A 19,496-nucleotide genomic window follows, 5' to 3' on the forward strand; every position below is an offset into this window, starting at 1 on the left:
CTGCCCCCAGTCTGCAAACAAACAAACAGACAAACAAATACAAAACAGAACCTGGAAATTCCCTAAAGCACCGAAAGCCCAAGCGGGCAGAAATAGGTGGGAAGGACTGGGGAAAGGATCCGGTGCAGCTAGAAGGCAAGAGAGCAGAACACCTGCGGCCAAATCACATGGGCGGAGTAACCCAAGCACGTGAAGGAAATACACGTGCTGCAGGAGTTGGAGCGGTATATATCTCTGGGGAGGCGGCAGAATCCTATTGAGATTTTAGCTGGGAGAGGAAGAGGTGTAAATTTAAGAAGATTGTGCGGGCTGATTTGTCCTGACGTTACTGGCTTAAGCTGTAAGGAGGGGAAGTTGAGCAACACAGTGTGGGCTTTCAGGGAGCCGGGGTGGAACCCTCAGAGCGAAGTGAAGGTAAGACCAAAGCCTCGGGCAGCGCTGCCTCCTGGGGGATAGACTTCTTTCCTTATTTCTCTCTATTAGAACTTCTACTCTCAGTCTTAATTCGCTTTGTATCTCGGTACCTCCGTTTGGGGCCTTGTATTGCTTTAAATTTAATTTGTCCCTTTGTACAAGAATCCCTTGCTGTTTTATTCTTTCATGTTCCTCCCTTTTGCCCATTTCCCCTCTCTTCGAGTTCTTCCATGTTTTCTCTCCTTCTCTGCATTAGAGAATTAAATGGCTCTATAAAAGCGTTAACACTTTCCCAAATCAGAAAATCTGGCTGCTCGAAAGACATGGCTCCCCTTTTCCAGGTAAAAGGAAATCAAGGTTAATTGAGGGCAGGGATACGGTGCTCTATTGCTCAGATGATCAAAGAAACCTCGTTTCTTTCTCCATGGGGTTTGGAAGAAGGGTGTCTTTGACTAGTAAAACTATATTCTCGCATTTAAAATGATCCGTGTTCATGTATGTGCGTATGTTGCAAATGAGTAATTATATCCATAAATTTGAATATATGTAGGATGCATAACTGCGTTTGTATTTAGCCTTCTTGTACTTCCCACTTAGAAAACATGCCTCAGGCAGGAGGTCCTGGAGCCCAGGAATGCTGACTGTTTGTGGCTCTGGACAATTCATGGAAGGTCTAGAGCTAAGAATCAGAGTTAGATGAAGCAGATTGTCTCCCATTGGGAGGAAGAGTTAATTATCTAATTGACCCTTCTAAAGAATTGGCAGATCCACAAGTAGAAGGGACCTTGGAGACTCTCAGGTTCATCACTCCCGCCCCACTTTCTGATGGGAAATGGAGAACAAAGTGATGAGTGATTTGCCCACTTTGACAAAAAAAAGAATAAATAGAATTTGTTTTTTTTGAAACCCAGTATTGAATGCCAAACCTGGAGCTCATCAAGCTGCCCCCACTTTGAAGGGGACTCCCTTTCCCCAAAAGCCAGTTATGGCTTCTCTAAGCCCCTTCCTTTTAAGAATATATTTAGAGAGAATATAACATAGAGGTTGCACTCCCAACCCCTATACTTAGCTACTTATTGGAAGGACAAAAACTTGAAGCCTAAATTCTTTAGGCACATAAGGAGAAAGTGGGATTCAATGGAGGAGACTCTGATGTTGCGAAAGATTGAAGGTTAAGGGATAAAGGGATAGGAGAGAATTTGAATAATGTCAGAGAAGCAATGGAGGTGAACAGAGGTTTTGTGGAGAAGAGATGGCTTGGTGTGCTTTGGTCCATGGGGTCACAGATCTTTGCAATTTAGATTCTAGCACATTAGTGGTTTTAGCTGTTAATTGGTGCCTGACTCGAAATAATCCTAGGGTTTGCTGAATTGAGTTTCTGGTGAAATGCTTTGCTACATCCATGTCTTAAAAAACATTTATTAAAATTGCCCCACTTGACAGCTATTTGACTAGGCTAGTTGGTTTCCTCATAAGACTGAGATGGTAGCATCTATTCCAGAGTTATCAGGAGGATCAAAAGAGATGTCGTAAATGGTTTTGCAAGTCTTGATTCTATGAAGCTTTTTTTTTTTTAAATTAACAGTCTAGTAAGACAATCATTTAATATTTGAGTTTTGTAGAACTTAGGATTTATCTACAGACCTAGGATACTATAATAGCATGAGAATGGAAGGATTATGGAATTGAATAGTGAAGATGAAGGATGGATGACTATCCAGACTACAGGGAGTTTTTTGAGTTTTACAATCTCCATTCCAGGACCCTTCTACTTCAACAGACTTGTGGAAGAAAGCAGCTGTGTGGAAGTAGCAGAGTTTTCTCTCTCTCAAGTTCCTTGAAAACTTGGTCTGGGAATGTCCCTAAACATGGGTGCAAACCTAGTTCTATTTTGAGGAAGGAATGACTTTTTTTCTCCAGCTCTTAGATGAGTGCAGAAGTACAGTGTGTCCTCTGCTGAACTGAAGGACTTTCAGATTTCCAAAGACCATACCTAAACAGAAAATTTGATTTTGAAATGTAAGAATCAGAAGAAACAAAAGAAGGTAATTGAAAAAGCTAATCATAAGATACTTAATGTTGTTAAACTTATTGTCTTAAATGGGAAAATGATCAAATTTTTACAAAAGGGGGTGAATACTTCTGCCTTTTTGCATTTGATTGTAAGGTTTTTATGTCCTAAAATTTGACCATGTGTTAGGGCATAAAAACTTCATAATCAAATGCAGAAATATAGTACATGCAATAAAAATTATATGTAGTAAAGGCCTATGGAAAAATAAACCAAAAATTAATTGGAAACTGAATAATCTAATCCTAAACAATGGGTGGATGGAACAACAATCATAGACACAATCAATAATTTCATCCAAGAGAACGACAGTGAGACAATGTACAAAATTTATTGGATGCAGCAAAGACGGTTCTAATGGGAAATTTTATCTCTAGATGCTTACATGAATAAAATGGAGAAAGAAAAAAATCAATGAACTGGACATGCAACCAGAAAAAAGCTAAAAAACAAAACAAATTTAACACCCCCTCAATGAAATACCACATTTGAAATTCTAAAATAAAGAAATTAAATAAAACTGTTGAACTAATAAAACTGAGTTGGTTTCATGAAAAAACCCAATAAAATAGATAAACCTTTAGTTAATTTGATTAGGAAAAAGGAAAGAGAATCAAATTACCCATATAAAAAATGTAAAGGGTAAACTTCCCACCAATGAAGAGGGAGTTAAAGCAATAATTAGGAGCTATTTTGACCAACTGCCAATGCCAATAAATATGATAATCTAAGTGAAATGATGAATACTTAGAAAAATATAGATTATCCATATAGAGGCATTTTAGAAAAAGAAATTGAACAAGTGATTAACTCCTTAAGAAAAAATGTCCAAGGCCAGAAAGATTTACAAGTGAATTCTACCAAAAATGTAAAGAAGAATTATTTCAATACTATACAACTATTTAGAAAAATAATGGAAGGAGTCATCCTACCAAATTCCTTTTATGACAAATGGTGCTGATACCTAAACCAGCAAGGGTCAAAACAGAAAATTATAGGCCAAATTTCCCTAATGAATGAATATTTATGCAAAAATCTCAAATAAAATATCAAAGATGACAGCAATTTATCACCCAGCATAAAACACTGTAACCAAGTAGGATTTATGCCAGCACTGCATGGCTAGTTCCTTATCAAGAAAATTATTAGCATAATTGACTATATCAATAACCAAAGGAACAGAAATCTGATGATTAAATCAATGCAGGAAAAGCCTTTGACAAAATCCAACACCTATTTCTATTAAAAGTAATGGAAAGCATAGAAATAAATGGAGTTTTCCCTAAAATAAGTGGCATATATCTAAAACCATCAGCAAGCATTATATGTAATTACATAAATATGTAATGTAAACTAAAAGCATTCCCAGTAAGATGCATGGTGAAACAAGATTGCCCACTATTACCAGTATTTTTTAGCATTTAATAACTACTATTCAGTAATATTATTATAAATCTTAGCTTTAGCAATAAGAAAAAGAAATCAAAGGAATTGGAATATATATATCGAGAGAATGAAATTGACTCTGTGAATGATATGGTATACTTTAAAGAATCATAAAGAATGAACTAAAAAACTACTAGAAAGAACTTTAGCAAAATTGCAGGATATGAAATAAACCCAAATAAATTATCAACATTTGTGTTGCCAAAAAAGTACAGCAAGAGATAAATTCCATTTAAAATAATTATAGCTGCTATAAAATATTTGGGAATCTACCTGCTAAAACAAAGCTAGGAACTATATGAACACAATTACAAAACCTTTTACGCAAAGAACTTGGATCTAAACAGCTGGAAGAATATTAAGTGCTTGTGGGTAAGCCAAACTAATATAATAAAAATGACAATTCTGTAGTCAACTATAGCAATTTAGTGTTTGACAAACCCAAAGATCCTAACTTTTGGGATAAGAAATCATTATTTGATAAAAACTGCTGGGATAACTGGAAATTAGTATGGCAGAAATTAGGCATGGACCCACACTTAACACCATATACCAAGATAAGATCAAAATGGGTCCATGATTTAGACATAAAGAACGAGATTATAAACAAATTAGAGGAACATAGGATAGTTTCTGTCAGACTTGTGGAGGAGGAAGAAATTTGTGACTAAAGACGAACTAGAGACTATTATTGATCACAAAATAGAAAATTTTGATTACATCAAATTAAAAAGCTTCTGTACAAACAAAACTAATGTAAACAAGATTAGAAGGGAAGCAACAAACTGGGGAAAAATATTCACAGTTAAAGGTTTTGATAAAGGTCTCATTTCCAAAATATATAGAGAACTGACTCTAATTTATAAGAAACCAAGCCATTCTCCAGTTGATAAATGGTCAAAGGATATAAACAGACAATTTTCAGATGATGAAATTGAAATTATTACCACTCATATGAAAGTGTTCCAAATCATTATTAATCAGAGAAATGCAAATTAAGACAACTCTGAGATACCACTACACACCTGTCCGATTGGCTAAGATGACAGGAAGAAATAATGATGATTGTTGGAGGGGATGCGGGAAAACTGGGACACTGATACATTGTTGGTGGAGTTGTGAACAAATCCAACCATTCTGGAGAACAATCTGGAATTATGCCCCAAAAGTTATCAAACTGTGCATACCCTTTGATCCAGCAGTGTTTCTACTGGGTTTATACCCCAAGGAGATACTAAAGAAGGGAAAGGGACCTGTATGTGCCAAAATGTTTGTGGCAGCCCTGTTTGTAGTGGCTAGAAGTTGGAAACTGACTGGATGCCCATTAATTGGAGAATGGTTGGGTAAATTGTGGTATATGAATGTTATATGGAATATTGTTCTGTAAGAAATGACTAGAAGGATGAATACAGAGAGGCTTGGAGAGAATTACATGAACTGATGCTAAGTGAAATGAGCAGAACCAGGAGATCATTATATACGTCAACAACGATACTGTATGAAGATATAATCTGATGGAAGTGGATTTCTTTGACAGAGACCTAATTCAGTTTCAATTGATCAATGATGGACAGAAGCAGCTACACCCAAAGAAAGAACACTGGGAAATGAATGTAAACTGTTTGCATTTTTGTTTTTCTTCCCGGGTTATTTTTACCTTCTGAATCCAATTCTCCCTGTGCAACAAGAAAACTGTTTGGATCTGCACACATACATTATATCTAGGATATACTAGGACATATTCAACATATATAGGACTCCTTGCCATCTAGGGGAGGAGGTGGAGGGTAGGAGAGAAAAATCGAAACAGAAGTGAGTGCAAGGGATAATGTTGTTTAAAAAAAAAAAAAAATTTGCCCTGGCATGGATTCCTTCAATAAAAAGTTACTATAATAAAAAAAATAATAAAAAATAAAATAAAAATGACAATTCTGTCTAAATTAATCTACTTGTTCAGGGACACAAACTGCTGAGACATTACTTCATAGAATTAGAAAAGTAATAGCAAAATTCATCTGGAAGAACAAAAGGTAAAGAATTTCAAGGGAATTAATGAAAATGTGAAGGAAGCTAGGCTATAACTTACCAGACCTAAAACTGTATTGTAAAGCAATGGTCATCAAAACCATTTGGTACTGGCTAAGAAATAAGAGTAACTGATTAGTGGAATAGGTTAAGTTCACAAGACATAATGGTCAATTACTATAGTAATCTAGTGTTTGATAAACCCCAAAACTCCAGCTTTTGGGATAAGAACTCATTATTTGACAAATTTCTGGGAAAATTGGAAAATAGTATGGCAGAAACTAAGTATTGACCCACATCTAATACCATATACAAAAGTAAGGTCAAAATGGGGTCATGATTTAAACATAAAGGGTTGATACTATAAGCACATTTAGAAAAGGGATAGTTTAACTCTCAGATCTGTGGAAAAAGAAGGAATTTCTGACTTAAGAACTGGACAAGCTTATGAAATTCAAAATAGATAATTTTGATTATATCAAATTAAAAAGCTTTTGTAGAAACAAAACCAATGCAGCCAAGATTAGAAGGGAAGCGGAAAACTGGGAGGAAATTTTTACATTCAGGATTTTTGATAGGCCTCATTTCTAAAATATATAGAAAATTGACTCAAATGAATAAGAATACAAGCCATCCCTCAATTGATAAATGGTCAAAGACAGACTTGTTTGGATTGAGAGTAGTACTTTTTGTTGAAGTAGACAAGAAAAATCCACCTGAATCCATATCTAAAATTGGATTCTTTATGATCCTTGATCTTGAAGTATGTATTGAGTGATAGAATCAGTACTTTAATGTGTGTTATTTGCATAATACATTATATTGGACTAATTCACACTTTCTGTTTCACCAACAATGTCTTAGTGCCCATTTTCTCACAAATCCTTTAATATTCACTTCTAACAATTGCAATCTTTGTTCATTTTGCAGGGTATGAGATGGAACTTCAGCTTAGTAATTGTCTTTGTCAGAAAATACTATTAGGTTTATGAGTATTTTTTTTTTGGGTCAACTGAAAGATCCCAAGATGAAAACTCAGCCAAGTTTCAAACTTCCAGATTGAGGAGAAAATATTATAAGCAACATAAGGGAAACGTGTACTGAGGATAATGTAAGATCTAGCAGCTTCTACATGAAAATAGCAATGCTTTGGACATTTTCAAAGAGCAAAAGAGCCAAGATTGTAATCAAAAATAACTTATCAAGCAAAACTGAGTATAATCCTGAACAGAGGAAAATCTGGATATTAACTGTGGAAAAAATCTTATTTGTGACAGACCAGGACTTCAATAGAAAATTTGATATCTAAGATCCAAGACAATCAAGGTAAATATAGATCAGGCATAAGGGGTGGTGTGAGCTGTATGATGGGTTGATTCTAAAATAAATAAATGAAATTAGGTAGGGAGAGGTAAAAAGGAGCTGAGCATTATACAAATGAAACACGAAAGGAAAAACTGGATACAAAGAAGGTGGGGGTAGAAGGCTGGTAGTGGTTTACCCTTCCTTATTCTCATCAGAATTGTGTTAAAGAGAAAATATCTAGGTATAAGGTCTCTAGATTTTATAGAGGGCAAGACAGTGGGATAGATGTGGTCAACTTAAAGGAGCGATTTTTTTTAAGAGGTGTAGATTGAGGAGGTAGGAGTAATTTGGAATCAAAGTTTATAAGAAATAGTTAAAATAAAGGGCAGCAATAGAATCCTTTCAGCTGATAAAGAGAGAAAGAGGGATAGCAATCATGATCTTAAAAGTTTGATTTTTAAAACACATAAAAGAGAAATGGGGAAAATCTGAGACCCTATTTTCTATCAGACTTAGGGATAAATGAACAATTTATGAATGTGAGCGTTGAAAGATATAAAATTGGCAAATATGATTATATTGAATTAACAGGTTTTTATGCAAATGTAACAAACATAGCCAAGATCAAAAGGAAAGCAGAAAGGTAGAGGAATTTTTATGAATGGGGAAAAGTCTCATGAAATATGTGAAGAACTTGATAACTTGATAAAATGATGCCATATGAACAGGCAATTTTTGAAAATATTAAAATAATTTAGTCATATGAAAAGGCTCTAAATCATTGACTAGAAAAATACAAATTAAAACAATCTTGAAATTTCTTATTGACTATCAGATTAGCTAAAATGATAGAAGGGGAAACCAAATATTATAGGAGATATTAAAAAAAATTGGGACACTTTTTTTTTGGGGGGGGTAGAATGTGAACTGATGCAACCATTTTGGAGAGCCATCTGGAATTATGCCCAAAGAGTTATTAAAACTGTCTGTACCTTTTTGATCAAGTAATATTGCTAAATTAGTAGCAATGTTTCCAAAGATGAGAGAGGGGAAAATTTCTATGTCTTCAAAAATATTCATTAGCATCTTTTTGAGGTTACCAAAAAAAAAAAAAATGAAAATTGCAGGGATGCCCATCAATTGGGGAATGGCTAAAGTTGTGGTATGGGATTAGGATGGAATATCGACTATAAGAAATGAGTTCTATTTTGGAAAAAGACTTGCACAAACCAATGAGCAAAACAAAGTTTTGTATACATTAATGGTAATATGTCAAGTGTTATGTCTTTTGTAGGCAATTTGAATGGCAATGGCTCTGCTTACAGAGAAGTGGCATATGCACAGATTAGTTTTACAAATGTATCTACATAATGAGAGACATCGTTGGGATGGGATGGGAAGGGAAGGGAAGGAAGAAATGTAAAGTGCATAGGAGAGAATGGATAACTTAAAAGGAAGCATTTCTTTAAGAATTGGGTTTTTTTGGGGTTTTTTTTTTTGTTTGTTTTTTAAATCAAAAGTGAATGTGAATTCATGGTTTAATGGTGAATTCTCTGTATCTTGTGCTGTATACCTGAAAATGGTTTTTGTCTGTTTAAGTTCAGAACTAATTAGAAAAACATCTTTGGCCTCTCTTTCAAAGTACTGCAGTTTTCTCATTTTCTGGGGATTTTTATGTCTATAGGACTGAACTAGCATCACTCCTGTAACCAAAGAAATATATATAACAGAAGATGGGGTGAAGATTTCCACCATGACAGATCTTGATGTGAGCCTGGAAGACTATCAGGGTTTAAGATTTAAAAATTCTTAATCTGTAACCACAAAGAAAAAGTATCTCTATGAAAACAGTCCTACTGGAGAAGGAACATGGGAAATGATTTCAGAAGCAACGTCATCGTTACTTGAACTGCAGAGTGCAACAATAAAGACTTTTGGTGTTTCCCTTCTTCACTCCTTTGCTAATCTTTACTTCTTGATGGAGTCCTAGTTGATCAATCAAAGTAACCTTATTTTATCCCCAAGAAAAGTATGCCTAATATGTCAAGGGACTTGAGACTGTCCTATGAAATGACCAATTCAGCGTCAGTAGCATTTGAGACAGCTCTAGTCCTTTGAAAAATCCCTTTAGCTCTCCGAGAAGGCTCCATTGCTCTCCTTCGGAAGTAAATCTTAAATAGATCATTGGACTGAGTTATTTGATACCAAAATAAGGTTTTTTTTTATTTATTTTTTTTTTTTTTGGTGTATATGTAGGGGCTTTCCCTCTCATCTTCTCACTAGAGAGATAATGTACTTCAGATATATCAAATGAGTAGACTGATAAAACTGGACATTTTGCTCAAACTAGCTTCTTGGGAGGAACTTAGAAGCTTTAATATGCCACTAATGTATTATCCAAACAACCAGCAAGGACTCTTTAAACATTCCAGAGAAAAGGGCACTGTTGTTAGTTCTATAGACATACATGATTTGTGATCTGATTCTTATTTTTTTCCCCTCTGTTGGGGGGCCATTCTGAAAGGATTGACATGAGTTCTTGATGCCAGTGAACTTGGAAACGATTGGCAGGCAAACAGTTTGTATTTTCATCAGGGCCCTACCCTGAGAAAAGGGGTTCTGCATCTTTCATTCAGAAAGACCATTTCCAAGCCACAGTTCTGGGGTCTCCTCTTTGACTTTCAGCCTAAAAGTTACTTCTATTAAAAAATTTAATAAATTTTCATTTAAAAAGTGATATTTGTTTTAGTTATGGGAAGATATGGCAGGTAAGGTTTGCCTGCATGTAAGGAGTTGGGGAGGGGAATCAGTTGACTATCTCCATACTAGAAAAATTCTAAGTATGTAGCTATTCACTGCCATGTCATACATAGACGTAGATTGTGAAAAGGGGACAGACTCTCACTTCTTCTCTCTCACTATATTTAACATGGTACTATACTATGGCATAGCTCCTAACAGTCCTTCCACTTCTAGGAGTTAGCCAGGGCTAGTTCCAACAAAAGATGGGCAAGAGTATGAACAAGGTCTGAGACCTTGTCAGACCAAGAATGTGCAGAGATCAGTTATGCTGTTTCACATCTTTTGCTATTCCTCTATACTACTAAGTACCTGTCACATATTTGTCTGGTTTTCAGGTGCCATCTAATGGCCACTCATAGCACTTATTGTTAAAAGCAATTGTTGAGAATTAAAAAAAAAAATTGGCTTTAGATCATGATGAGTGAAGCAGCTAGTTTCTCCATTCTGTCAAGGCAGGCCAACTAATTAGTGCTTGACATGAGAGTGGCTGAGGCTTAATATTAGTGATTCCAGTGGAGGCCACAAAATTAGGCATAGAAGGAACCCTTATCTTAGATAAGAAACTAAAGCTCACATATTGAGTAATTTTGCCAAGGTAACCAAAACAGGTTTAAATCCAGATTTTTGTTGATGGACATTCTTATAGTCAACTTAGGATTTTGATAGGGTTTCTTGCCAAGTCAGATACTTAAGCAATTCTGAAAGGACCATGAAATCCTGAGCTAGAACTCCAAATAGTTGGTGAGTTACCAGTATGGGTAAACTACAAATAAATGGAATGAAATATTTTATACATCCTGAGCTTTATAACTGTATTATATGTAGTTTTGGTCCCAAGGTCTTCTGTTACGCCACAACACTGCAAGCAAAATGTGAAGAGAGAATGTGGAATCCTAGTTGAAAATGACCAGTCTCATCTAACCTTCATCTGAGTAAGTTACCCTCTAAACCAGACCAGGGTGTTGATGTTAATATTTAGTGGGAATAATAGCAATGAGTAGCTATAGTGGTTTTGATGTGGGGTGGCTAGTACAGTTCAGTCTAGCACAGATGTTTCAATCCAGTAACTAACATTTATCTAACACTTTCTATGTGCCAGATACTACTAAGCCCTTTGTAATTTCATTTAATCATAAACAGCCTTGGGATTCCTCATTTTACAGCTGAGGAAACTGAGGCAGACGGGTTTGTTACTTGACTAGGGTGACATAGCTAATGTCCGATTCCAGATTTGAACCAACTCCTGGCTCAGCACTATTAACTGCCCTTAAAGCTACATAAAAACTTTAGCTAGCAGCTGTAGTCAAGTTCTAATAGTAGTCACTTATCACTAATGGAAACTGGAGTGATAGAAGTAGCTATTATAGTTTCAAATGCTGGTAGAAACAATCCTGGAAGACTTTAGTGTGTCTAGGACAGTATAGTTATCAGCATCATATAGTTAGTTGTAGTGGGAGAGTTTCAATATCAATTCTCCTGGAAGTAACACTAGTGCTACCAGTCTCATTGGCAATTAATGTAGAAATAGCAATGGGAGTAGCAGTAGCATTTGTAATTTGTAAAGTAAATGTAGTGCCAATGTCGCTAAGTGTATTGGTAATTTTTTATGGTTCTAAAGATGGTAGGTACTCTGGAAGGAACACTAGAAGGTCCTTCTGAGTCTAGTCCATTTCTAAAGTCAGTTAGATTCAACAACTTAAAGCACTGTTATAGTACCTGTTATTATTGTCAGTATCCACCATTTGTGTATTGGCTGTTGATATAATTTGGCTTCAGACGTGGCAGTGGGTTCCATGAAGAAGGTAATCCTGGGAGATCATATTGTGTCCTGACCAACTGTAGTCATCAAGCAAACTGTTAAATAGAAACTTGCGGTAGGGCTTATCCTGGAAGTGTCACCAAAATGGGCAGTAGTGGTGGAAGGAAACGTGGGAGTAGTTTTGGGGGGGAAATTGTGAAGTAACAAGTAATAATGGTATTGATCGAGTTATTAAGTAAAGGATCCGAGTCAGTATTTGTATATGTCCCGGACATGATGGTGGTAATAGGAGTACAGGAGCAAAAAGCAGAGTGTTTGTAGAATTAATTTCATTGGGTGTAACTGGTGATTGCTGTTGTAGAAGTCAAGGGAGAAAGCCTTGAAAGACACAACTGTTTGACACACTGAATAACTGTTATTTGCAGAGCAGATATAGTTATTAAAGTTGTAGTAACAGCTGTAATATTGTAATACAGTAAAAATTGTTCTGGAAGTAGTACCATGTTCATTCACATCATGGCTGGGAGTAAATCTAGAAGATGTAATGGGCCACCTTATACTAATTAGCTGCCTTTTCAATACCTCAGTTCTAATGCTTTCTTTATATTTGTTATCTCCTATTTTGTATATGGCTTGTTTTTACATATTTGCTTGTCTCCCCATTACATCATGAAATCCTTGAGACAAAAACTGTTTTTTGCTCCTTTGTGAATTTCCAGTGCTTAGCGTAGTGCCTAGAATATACTAAGTACTTACTAAATGTTTATTGATTGATCTATTAAATACTTGAGATAAATGTTAATGTTTTAATTGATTTACTAAATAAAATTAACTGGATATAAACAAATGTAGGCATTATTATGGTATCAGTTTGTGTTGGAATTATTGATAAGAGATATAGTTTTAAAAAAAAGTTGCTGTAATACTATTGTTACTAGAAGTACATTTAGTGGGTCTAGCAATGTATACAAGATTTGATCTAATTAAGACTATCCTGAATAGTCTTCCCTTGTGGGAGGCTTTTAAGCTTTTTATGGGAAAATGGGGAAATACTGATATGGGAAAATACTGATAATGTTTTTCAAAGGTTAGTACAGCTGTGTGTCTAAAATATTTTGTTTACCACCAGCTTATTTTTCTCCCTGAAAAATCTCAAGGATATTTCTGACTCCATATGCAAATTGGCCAGCTCTAAGAGGGGCAAAATCAGAGTGTAAGAGCCCCACTCTTCGGCATATCCTCCCTCTAGCAGAAGTTTTCCCACTGGATTACACCCTTCATGCTGAATACCTCTGCATGTCTGTGTTCCCTGACTCTGCACCATCATTATGAGTTATGCTGTATTAGTATGTCTGAGTGATCAATTGGGTCCCTTTCTTCCTTTCCACTCCAATTTCTTTCGTATTGCTTGCAATGAAGCTTTGCATTGAATCGATCCTCATTGTCTTACATGTTATTGTCAGCATCTACACTCATTTTCCTAGACTATTTTCCCCAACAGATGGCCCTTGAGTTTCTTCTTAAACATAAACTTGGCACTGGAACAAGGACTTAACCTACTGATAGCTGTACCTATATTGGGGGAATATAACACAACTCATTTATAGAAAGCGAGGGTTCAGTAGGCAACAGGAAGGACTTCCTCACACTGGAGGACTGTTGCAGAACACATTGGTTTCAAAGGCAGGAATGTTTGTCATGCAAGTTTCCATTATATCTGGTTGAGTTGTGGTAGGAACTTTTGGTAGAATTTGCCTTGGGGACACCACTGCAGGAGTGGGTGGAAGCTATTGTAACTAGAGTCCAAAGTAAACTAATTGTTTGTAGGAGAAAGGTCTGAAGCTAAACAAGTAGTGATGGTATTAAATGGAGGACTGAACTAGAAGCAGCAGTTGTGGTCATCATTGGGATCCCTAGCAGCTAGGTTGTACAGAGACCAGAGCACTGGGCCTGGAGTCAGGAACACATAAGGTTACATCTTACCTTAGACACATATTAGATGTGTGATTGTAGGCAAGTCCTTCAACTTCACTTGACTTCATTTCCCCATATATAATGGGGATGACAATGCTGATAGCGCCCACCTCAGTTATTGTGAGGATTAAAAGGGATCTATTCATAAGCACTTAGCACATAGTAGCATATAGTAGACCTTTAATAATTGTATTTCCTCTTGGCCTTTTTCCTTTTCTCTCTCCCTCTAGAGTCAGCATCAGCACTATTAGAGTGATAAGAATGGCTATACTCGGAATTACTGGGTATCTTAAGGTAAGTATGACAGATACTGGTGGAATTCGGGGCAGGAAACTGCAGTCCAAGATTCAATGTTGTTCTCAGTAGCTGTGGTTACTAGTTACATCAGCTATGGTTATTAGAATTGCTAGCCAGATGTAATTATAGAGATTTTGGGAGAAATTCTTCTGGAAGAAGGGGCAATAATTGACAACAGTGCTAGCTAGGAGTTGTGCAGATCTGATTAGTGTGTGAGAAGTAATTCCGGCAAAAAAAAAAAAAAAAAAAAAACAATTGATGCAGAATCTGTAAGAAGTAGGAGGGTTTTTACTTCTTGAGATACTTATAGAAATGTTAGAATAAGTTACCTCTGGCATTCTCTTCCTCCAGGTGTGTGTGGAAACTGCTGCTAATTGATAAGAGTAGGTGATCATCCTATTATCACTGGAAATATAAGTCATGGATGTTGCTGTGATTTTTTTTTTAATGTGGTGGGTACTTCTACATAGGTAACACCAGAAATTCCCACAGTATTTGTAGCCATTGTAGTTACCTTGTAAGGTAAATGTGGAGGCATTTAGGAGAGCCTGTAAAAGAAGTGTCTTATACAATAATGGTGGGAGAAGATAGAGGATCTAGTGCTGAAGGAGCAGCAATCATAAAAGTAGTTTGAGGAAAAGAATTGGGTAGGAACCACAAAAGAAGCATTAGTCTTATTGATTCCTGAGGTACTAAGGGGGAATGAAGTCAGCAGCTCTTGATGTTGTCAGTTCCAGCTCTATCAGTGTTAACAATAGTAGAAATGGATATGCTATTGCTAGGTATTTCTTTGTCAGAGAAAATATTCAGAGGTCCAATCGCATCCAGAGCATCTATGGTTAAGAGTCCTAAAAGCACTGTACATAAAAATGGCTACACTGCCAGGCCTGGACACAGGAAGTCTCATCCTGAGTCCAAATCTCTTGGCTTTGCCAAGAAAACTCCAAATGGAGTCGTAAAGAGCCAGACACAATTGAAATGATTGAACAATTTTTGTAAAAATCAGATGTCATGGTAAAGATCTTAGTAAAGTTTATCCTGGAAACAACCCTAAGTTAGTTATAATTGGAGTTAAATGTAAGAAATAATTGTAGTGAGAAAAGGAAAAGTAATTGCATTTCCCTCCTGTATCATTGCCTTGTAGAAAAGTCAATAATGAGGCAAAGAAGTTTCAGAAAAACATCTGCTTAATTGACCAAACTAAAACCTTTCATGACAAAATGTGACACGTCTTCAGAGATGGGAGTAATGGATCTTGTCTCCTGAGCAACCTGTATGCAGACTAAGAAGCAACAGTTAGAAATAAATACAGAACTTATTTGCAGAGTACATTATGTGAAGTGCCAAGCTGGTTGAATTAAAAGCTAGAATTAAGGTTTCCAGGGTAAATAATAATAATCTCAGATATACAGATGATATAACTCTGGCAGAAATTGAATAATTTAAAAGCTTCTTGAGGGAGGTTAAAGAGGAGAGTGTAAAAGCTGGCTTGAAACTTAATATCAAAAAACAAAGATCTTGGCAGTTGGTCTTGTCACTTCTGAAAAATAGAGGGAAAATAAATAGAACTACTGTCAGATGTTATATTTGGACTCGGATCACTGCAGACAGTGGCTTGTGGCCATGAAATTAAAATATAATTGCTCCTTAGAAGGAAAGCCATGGCAAATCTGGACAACTTAACTAAAAATCAGACGTCGCCTTGCTCACAAAGATCTGTATAGTCAAAGCTATGGTTTGGTTTTTCTAGTGGCAATGTATGACAGTTGTGCTATAAAGAAAACTAAGAGCCTTAGAATCGACACTTGAATTGTGATGCTGGCAAAGACTTTTGAGAGTCCCTTGGATAGTAAGGAGATTAGATTAGTCAATGCTTAAAAGAAATTAAGCTATTTACTGGAAGGTCAAATGCTGAACCTGCAGTTTTAATACTTTGGACATATAATGAGAAGATGGGGAGTCATTTGGAAAGATACTAATGTTGGGAAAGATTGAAGGCAAAAGGAAAGGAGGACAAGCAGAGGATGAAATAGCTAGATGGTATCATGGAAACAATGAATAGGAACTTGGGCAGATTTCAAGAGATAGTGGAAGATAAAAGGGTGTTATGTATTATGGTCTGTGGACTCATAAAGAGTTGGATATGACTGACAGTCAACAATAGGAAATCAGTGTTATAAACTTTTGAAGTAGTGCCAGTTGTGCTAGTACTATCAGCCTGACAAATGATCACAGTAATATGTAGATATGGCTTCAAAAGTACCAGTGAGTTCCATGGAGAAGGGGCTCTCATTTTGCCCTATCTAGTTGTCACAGGAAGTATTAAGTGAACTATAGTAGAAAAGTTTTTAGTAGAATCTGCTTGGTAGAGCCAAGAGTCTAAATACTTGAAGCATTTGTGGGTGAAAACTTGGAGAGAAATGTAGAAGAACCAATGATAGTTACTGAATTCTAAAAAATTATCATTTGTTATCAAGGTTAATGCTTGTGGTTATTGATCAGCATGGCTGAATCTCTCTAATTATAATGAAAGGGACTAGGCTTCTGATTTCATTAGTATAGCAAACTTCTGTTTAAGGAACTTTGCTCTACCTATGCGAGTCAGTTTTTTTTTTTTTTTTTTTTTCTCTAGGTGGTATAGAGGATAGATTGATGAACCTGAAGTCAGGAACACCCGAGTTCAAATTCTGCCTCAGCAGCTTTGTGACCTGGGCAAGTCACTTAACCTTCCTTGGCCTCCATTTCCTTTTCTATAAAATGGGCACCTTAATAGCACCTACCTTCCAGGATTATTTTTGAGAATGAAATAAGTTGGGTATTTGTAAAGCACTTTGCAAATTTTAAAATGCTATAATAATATAGCTGTGTTCTAATTAATACTAAATCCTCTGAAGTGGTGGTATGTATTCAAATTCATAATTAAGTAAAATATGGTACTTATTTCTAATCCAATGGAAATGTGTAAGTGTTATTTTTGAATAATGCAACTACATCAGGGGATTCTTTATTGGAATTAATCAGAAACCAGCCTAGCTGTATAAATACCATTATTTATAGTACTTATGTATGGTGGTATGATATTGGTAAATACCATAATAATAACTAATATAGTATAGTAGCTATTATTAATTTACTCATAGTCTTAAGTACTCAGATTGACTTGCCCTCAGTCATAGAGACAATGTAGATCAGAGACCAGAATTGGACCCATCTTTTCCTGGCTCCAAGGCTGTCTCTATCCACGATGGCATGCTGTATCGCTGTATCTCCTGTAATCATAAAATGATCATTATATAACATTTAATAACTTACACAGTAAATCTACAATACTTTTATTGGAACAATGCAGAGTAAAGTCTCAAACCCTCATGAAGCATATATACCTAGTCTTATTTTATAGATAAGGAAACTGGTTTAGAAAGATTATATGTGATCAAGATGTCATATCGGAGCCAGTAATTCAACCTATGTCTCCTTAACCATCTTTCTTTCTGGTTCTTTCTTAGGCTCTTTTTGCTTCTCCTTCTTGATAACATCATCAGTGCCATGTACAGTGAGATGTATTATAGGACATTAATATGAGTCTGTCTCTAGGGAGAGACTAGCGTTGAATAGGTAGAGTTGAGTCATCTGCATAGAAATAATTAAATCTGTAGAAATTTTTTCAATTTCAATTTTTTCTTTTCAAGAAAGTGAACTTCTTCCTGATAATTATTTGTCTCATTGTTAATTAATCTAACAAACATAGAGTATTAATCATATGCGAGCTTGCAGAGACCTAGGCTAGTAAATCGGTGTGTGAGGAGGCTGTTTATCTTTGACATCTAGCTTTCAAAGAAGACGTGGAAGATTTTTTTCCTCACTTTTTTGAAGTAAGGAAGCAGGAGTATGGAACATTGCATATTGTATCAGATGTTTTTTTTTCTTGGTTTGTTCTTTTATATTCCATCTTATCCTATTCCCTTCCCTTTTATTTCTTTATAAATTTTGGAGAGATTTATACCTTTCTAGATATATATTCCCTCTTTAACTTCTTCCTGATGTAAGTAGTCATCTTGATCTATATCTTGCCAGAGGACCCAGATGGCCTTAGAGGAGATAGTGCTTTTCCTCACCTAAATTCAATTTTACTGGCTTGTCATGGCATTACCTTCCTAATGTCATGGTCCCTTCTAAAAAGGACACACAACAACAAGGATTTCAGAACTGTCTGAATTTTCTATTAAGTCCAACATTTTTCAGTACAATTAATAGTTTTAGATTTGGGTAGGACTAAATTTGGGTAGGAGTATTGATTCACCACAGTGTATTTGGTGTGGACTAAAGTACTCAAGTAAACAGAATAATATTGCTCTTAACACCAAATATACCCCCTTCAAAAGAAATAGTCTTGTTTTACTTGCTGCAACCAAAAGAAATCAAATACATTTCCCTTCCCCATTTCCAGTTAAGAAGAGCTCTGAAATTTAATATGATGCTTGACCCCCAGTCTCTAGCTGTTTAAAAAAAAAAAAAAAAAAAAGTTACATAGAAGGTGAAGTTAATTGTATTAATTTTCTTTTTCCTAAACAAAACAATAACAGCTTTCACAATATCAGTCTTAATGTACAGGACTTGTAAGATGGACCATAATATAGATTTAAAGAATCCAAGTGGTATCTTTATACTATTAAAGAAAAATAGTGCCTATTACCTTAATGTGGATATTCTTAAACGTCATGTCATGGACCTCTTTTGGTAAAGACTTCTCAAAAGTTTTTCTTTTTAAATGTATAAAATTAAATATAAAGGATTACAACAGGAATCAATTACATTGAAATATAATTATTAAAATAACTTTTTAGATCCCAGCTTAAACTCCTGCTTCAAAGCTACTACAGAAAGATAAACATTTTTTTGCCGTAAAAGATTGATAGGCGTTTTTAGAGAAAATGAGAATTAAGTTTTTAAAAAATTATGAAGAATGTTTGTAGAGGAAAAATAGATAAATGACACTGGATTGTCTTTTGTAACTGAATGTGTTCTTTGGAGGACCAGTGACATCACAGGGTGAATTGGATTTAAGTGAGGCAGAGTTGCACAAAATTTTCAGCCTTACTTTTCACTGGACTTTTAAAGTCTATGGAAAAGACAAAAGTCGGGACTACTAGCTATGGCCTGAAATGCAGTGGATGACATCTTTGATGTCTGACCAAGCTCCAAACACTCCATAGCTCTTGTTCAATCATCTTCATGGCTGTTGGAACAAATTGTTCTCATGCACCCATTCTCCACCCCCCCCCCAAAGTCTTTACTTGCTTGGGGTAAACACCCTAATTTGCCAACTTATTTGTGACCCATCAGTTATCCTTAACCTGATTTAGCCCACCTACATAGATGGCTTACTTTTGTCTTCCATCCACT

General features: G+C 35.7%; 1 long non-coding RNA gene across 1 annotated transcript; it reads left to right on the forward strand.

Annotated features, from left to right (window-relative positions):
* The first annotated feature begins 273 nt into the window (after positions 1–273).
* LOC116420510 lies at positions 274–11,160 on the forward strand. The gene is made up of 3 exons (XR_004230851.1): positions 274–414; positions 6,887–7,282; positions 8,946–11,160. It is a non-coding gene; the product is annotated as an uncharacterized LOC116420510 (long non-coding RNA).
* Positions 11,161–19,496: the final 8,336 nt, after the last annotated feature.

This window comes from Sarcophilus harrisii, chromosome 1 (genome assembly GCF_902635505.1).
Source record: "Sarcophilus harrisii chromosome 1, mSarHar1.11, whole genome shotgun sequence".
Classification (NCBI taxonomy): domain Eukaryota; kingdom Metazoa; phylum Chordata; class Mammalia; order Dasyuromorphia; family Dasyuridae; genus Sarcophilus; species Sarcophilus harrisii.